At 31.5% G+C, this 6,154-nt stretch overlaps 1 pseudogene; it reads right to left on the reverse strand.

Annotated features, from left to right (window-relative positions):
• Window positions 1–390: 390 nt before the first annotated feature.
• Window positions 391–1,896, reverse strand: LOC107911072 (toMV susceptible protein tm-1(GCR26)-like; annotated as a pseudogene).
• Between the last annotated feature and the right edge of the window lie 4,258 nt (window positions 1,897–6,154).

A 6,154-nucleotide genomic window follows, 5' to 3' on the forward strand; every position in this document is an offset into this window, starting at 1 on the left:
TTTATTAGTTAAAAATAAGCTTTGTGGGTGAGATACCTAAAAAAAAATACCAAGATGAGTTACGGTTTCCAAGTTTAGGTACCAGTTAAGTCCAAAAAGAAAAATTTAGATGCTAAATAAGTATAAATTATTAAATTCAAGTACCTCCATGTATATTAACCCTTAATTATATACTAATATTAGTGTAAAATTCAAATAATTTCACACTTGCATACATTTTTGTATAATCCTCTCCGAGAATATATACTTACTGAGAGAGGAATGGATTTAGTCATTTGTAAACTTTTTGTTTTTGTTTTTTACATTAGAGCCTTCTCAGTATTTGTAAACTCTGTGCTTAGCCCCTTGTTTAGTTGTTTATCAAACTCATACCAACTTCAAACACTTAAACTAAAGATTTAAGAACTCTAGAAACAAATCAGACAAGTAACCCTTGATGCAATATACTGCATATTTACAAAACGCAGATGGAAAAGGCCATGAATCGCGGTTCATAACCCCGACGGCTCAAAAGGTCATGATCCTTATCTATGATTCTACGAACAGATCGCCATAAACGAGTCGACCAATGCGTTCGCAAACTCAGGGTCATTGATATGATAAGGATACATCTTTACCTATAAGTAGACACAATTTTCTAGCTTCATAAGGAAAAATTGTGATGCAACAACAGACATGATATATATAATGAACCACAATTTAGTCCCCTGTCTATCTTCGTTTATCTGAATCAGTCTCTGTAGTTCATTTAAAAGAGTACCAGTAGCCTCAGGATCATAGAAGGGCTTTCCTGAAGCATCCAATGCTGAAACACCCTTTAATTTGTGGCAGGCAAACACAGATCTTTGTTGAAGATTGTTCAGTTTATCTGCTATAAAGCCTGCAAATTTTTTGTTCTCGTCGACCGTTGTTCGCATGAGCGATATCTTCAATCACCCATCATTAACACGTACAAAACACATTAGGCAACAACAAACATGGACAATGCTAAAAAAGGTGGTATAAAGACTCATCATGATCACCTGAGCATTGTGGATGTGAATATTCCTTTGCTGAAAATTAGTAGGTACGGTATGTTTAAGTCCAAAGGTCACCATATCTAAGGCTCTGACACTGAGGACGAAAGGGATCTTCTTCTCTATAATAACATCGAAACAAGAGCTGTCACAAGGCACCACACCCCCAACTACATAATCTGCAACCTCTGTAGTTGTAATGTCCAAAACTCCCTAACACATGTGAAAAGAATTCACATTTTCAATGAAGATTTTTGGAAGCAAATAAATGATAGAGAAAGATATATAATATACCTGTATATACCCTTCTCTAACCAGTGATTCCATATCCTTTCCACCTACACCAGTGGCATGGAAAATGAGGGTTTCATAACCCTCCTTTTTTAACCTTTCATTCACGACATTAACACATGGTGTTGTGACCCCATACATGGTTATACCCACTGTTCCTTTTTTACCTTCATTACAAGACTCTTGGAACCTCTCAAGCCTTCCAATCACCATACCAGCGAAAGCAGCTCCAGCATTTGATAACACTACTCTGCTAACATTGTTGATCACACAGATATCCACGATTGATGGAAACAATACCAAATCTGATGTTTTAACGTAAGGTTCAATTTGGCCACTAGCTATAGTAGATACGATGATTTTCGGCACACCAAGAGGGAGAGACCAGAAAGGTGTTGATAACAAAGATGTGCCACCAGTGCCTCCAAGGCCAATAAGCTCCAGCAACAACACCATCAGCCTGAGCTTTCTTAATAAAATGTTGGAGGGCTTTGCTCATAACACCAACAGCTTTACCTCTATCATCTGGAAGCACAATGGGGTTTTGGCCAACTGATTCAGAATAGCATAGAAGAAGTTCAGGCCACATCTTTACAAAATTAGATAGAGCTGTATATTGGAGGGCTGGGCCGTACTCAAGTTCAGGCCATGCCCTTTTTTGAGTTGGGTTGATCCGGTCCATTAACCCCTTTTACTGTTTACAATAAAATAAAATATTTTTATTATTAAATTTAAATTTAAAAAATATTTATAATTATCTAAATAGCATTAACGTTTTTTTTACAAAATAAGTTTTTTTTTAAATATTTATAATTATCTAAATCGTATTTTGAACTAAATTATAATTAAGCTGGCTTGAAACAATAACACTGGGCGGGTTGGGTTTACTAAGTCTGACAGGTTACCTAACTCTTCAACGATTTTAAATCTGAATTCTTTTTCTGCAACTGGATTTTAATAGAAATAAATTGGATCATATTTCATCATATTTTTTTTTTGAGAAATTTATTTTTTTAATCATAATTTAGTTCAAAATGGATTAAAATAAAAAAAAAGTTTATAAGGGTCGAAATGAATATTTTTATTGTTTCTACTTCACAATCTTCAAATTGTTTGACATATAACATAAATGTTTCTTGATTTTAAGATCACTTTTCATATAACATAAACAATTGCATTAATTTTTTTGTTACTGTTTTGTTGCTAGTTACAAGTTAAGTTGTAACCACAAAAATAATTAAAAGAGTAAAGTAATAAAAATGTGCACGAGAGTTCATTACGTAACTCAGAACCGTTTATTTATCGTAGAGTCTTATCTAAAAAGTAATCCACTAAGATTCAATAATATAAGTAGTAGTGATTTAAGTTCAACTCACTCATAAAGTTAAACCTTACTCCTATACATGAAAATTGTTTATTTACCTAGTACTTTGCACTTACAACAAGTTCATCTTAATGAAACAAATAAGTACTCTCTTAATTCGTACATAAACAAATAAACTTCTTTAAAATAGGGAATCGTAGACTAGTACTTCCCTAGATAGTATGATCAAAAGACACCATCAAAATTATACTTCAATTGATCTTTAATAAGGTTTGAAATAAGAAAATATCTTCAGCATCTGAACTTACGTAAAAAGGTCTCTTTAAATATGATAATTAGATCATGCTAAAACACTTGGAAAGAACCCTGGTTTGTTTGAAAAACTCCATTAATTAAAAAGGCAATCACAATCTGATCTATTATTATTTAAAATCCTCAAAGAAAGATAAAAGGTTATTAATATGCTAACAAATATGACAAGTTGTATATGGTCCGTGTCGAAACTATTCTTTATTTACTTTTATTTTAAAAAATGAAAAATGGGAGTCGCCACCAATCTCTTTTTTATGATGTGTGATTGGGTCACCTCGTAAATTGGTCGCTTTAATAAACGGTTTGCTTTACTAAAACAAAGATTTTTCGTCTACAAAATTCACGAAACGGGTTCGAGAGTCGGTTATGCGCGAGGAAAGATTATCAGCCTCGCAACGCCTGAAATTGGTACCTAGTTGATTAATTAAAGTCTTAAGTGCCGAAAATTAAAAATTTGAAGAGATTAAAAATACGATCTTTTATTAAAACATCACTAAATTAATTTTTATGAAAAATGACTTATTTCAAGTTAGTCGAGAAGAAAGGATATCATGTCCCGTAAGTTAGGACGCAATGCCTTAAACCCTCGTAAACGAGAATAAGCACTAAAATTTTTATTTTTATTTACTTTGAAATAGATATTCAACTATCTCAGTTTTAGAAGGGAACCATATTCCGTAAGTTAAGAACACGACTTTTCTAATTCCAAAATAATGAACATGTGCCTTGGTTTAAAATTTTCCCTTTTTTATGCATCGCGCGGAAAAAACGAACATAACAGTTGAAGCGATATGCATTTTACTTATCCGGGCATAATTCAAAAATAGATAAAGATTTAAATATAATATGTGGTATAATGATGATAAAGTGATGTGGATAGGACATTTATATTAGAATAATAAATAAGGAGTAAATGGATAAATACCATGGTAGTGGTAAAGTGAAAACGGCAATGAAAAGAAAATCAATTTATGACATCACAACATAATAAATGGAGTAAAAAAATGAAAATGAGAAGTGGAGTAGTGTCCAATTCTAAATATTTAAAAGAAAGGGGATAATAGGTTGATGAATAGATGAAACAAATAACATTAAATTGAAGCATTTAAAGAGCAAAAGAACCAATAAATAAATAATTAAATAGATAAAATAATATTATATTTAAATGTTTTAAAAGTAAGAGAATGATAAATAAATAAAATAATATTACATTTAAACATTTAAAGGATAACAGAATAATGAGCAAACAAATAAATAAATAAATTTAGGTATTAAAGAGAATAATAAATATATAAAATAAATATAAATAATATTAACTTTAGGTATTAATATACAAATAATGAAATTAATCGCTGAATTATTAAAGTCTGGCAGAGAGAATAATTGCATGATTCTTGGGAGGAGCTCTTAGGAGAGCTAATGGTAGAACAACATGATTTGGCAACAACGGAGCTATATCTTCTCTTACCCAATTTACCCATCAATTTAATGCCTTGTTCATTGTTGATCGAGGAATGGATACTTGAATGTGATGTATTAGCTATTGTATTTTCAGATATTCCAATAATAATTGAATTATTATATGAAATGGGTTCAGAGCAAATGCAGATATTAATTTTTGGATTATTCAAATAAATTTAATACAAATTTGAATCCATTTGCACCCACATGGATGATATCCATTGATTTTGACTGCAGATTTTTTACTTTACAGAAAATGAGCACTTAAATTAATATGATTTTATCAAAGACTATAGGAAATGTTACAAGCAAATACAGACAAGATCCAACTTACCTAACCTTTATCACCAACCATTACAAAATGCGTATAAATTTCTCTGTTCTTTTATACTAATCATTTAATTGCTTTGCAACACCTGCATAAAGCTCCAATGGCACGCATGCTTTGGTTACGTATAGGGAATAGCAGAAATTTGAACCCATAATCTTACTATTATATGCATTGCTCTATAAATTCTCCTTGATTTCAGAGTATCTGGAAAGCGATGTTTATTTTTATTTATTTATTTATTGAATTGAAAAAAGGATACATATTTGCAAGACATATGGCATGAGACATAGTGTGGGCACAATCTCCTTTTTAAGGTTACTCTAATTGGTTTCTTGTCAACTACAACAAAGACAGAGTTGGAGAATTGAAGACATATTGTGTTCAAGCTTCCAAGCTTTTGGACAATTGAACTACATAATGCTATCTGTAAGGATATTTTGTCTCAAGCTCCCCTGCAGTTGTTAGCTCATGATTGCTTGCTATGGGGTATTCAAGCACCCTTTGAAATTTGTTCTGATTTTTGGGTGATGAGGCTTTGAATTTGATGCTCAAACTTGATTTTCTTTTCCTGCAAAAGTGTATATTTTGGGAAACATACATTTGTAGAAAATTTTCTCAGGGTGGTTTCAGATGTGTGCCATGTTTTTAACAAGCAAAGCAAAAATTGTGAAGCTTTTAAATATATGTTTGATCAATTACGATATAGAATTCAATCAGCATAGCAGACGAAGAATTAAACAGAACCAGACAAAACCCGTAACATATGGGGGACTAAGAACTTGTGGATGGTGAAATTCAAACTTAAACCTCTTCTGTTGTCAACTGTACTAAAACCTCATTAACATAGCGTGAAGAAACAAATAACTATATTGATCTACATTATCTGGATCAACAGCTCTGAACTTTAGGCATTGAAAGAAAGGAGAGGAAAAATGGAATTGATTCTCAAAATTGGTGGTAGTCACTTTCAGGAATAAATTGGGGAATAGAATGCCATCTCTTACAGTGATTAAAGCCTCCAATTAAATTATGGGGAAAAAGGCACCACATCATTATCCCTAAATCAAATAGATTTTGTGGCCCCTTCGGAGCTATCTTTTCAAAAAGTCTTAAACCTAATTTTTTTCTTCTCCATCTGCTTTCTTCCTTGAAATAATTAATTAAGTTAATATGAATAAGGGGTTGGAGAAGATAACCATAAGCTTTTATGGTCTATGATTGTTTCGGAATTACCAATGTGATGATTTAATTAAATAAATTATTAAAAATTATTGAAAATTAGATAAATTAATTTAATTGATCCGATTATCAGTTTAATTGATTTTTTGATCTAATTCATATTGATTCACAAGTTAAATGGTCTACTATTTTATACCAAATCGATACCTCAATCAATTGAGCTGGTAATTGACATTGTTA

This window comes from Gossypium hirsutum, chromosome D11 (assembly GCF_007990345.1).
Source record: "Gossypium hirsutum isolate 1008001.06 chromosome D11, Gossypium_hirsutum_v2.1, whole genome shotgun sequence".
Taxonomy (NCBI): Eukaryota; Viridiplantae; Streptophyta; class Magnoliopsida; order Malvales; family Malvaceae; genus Gossypium; species Gossypium hirsutum.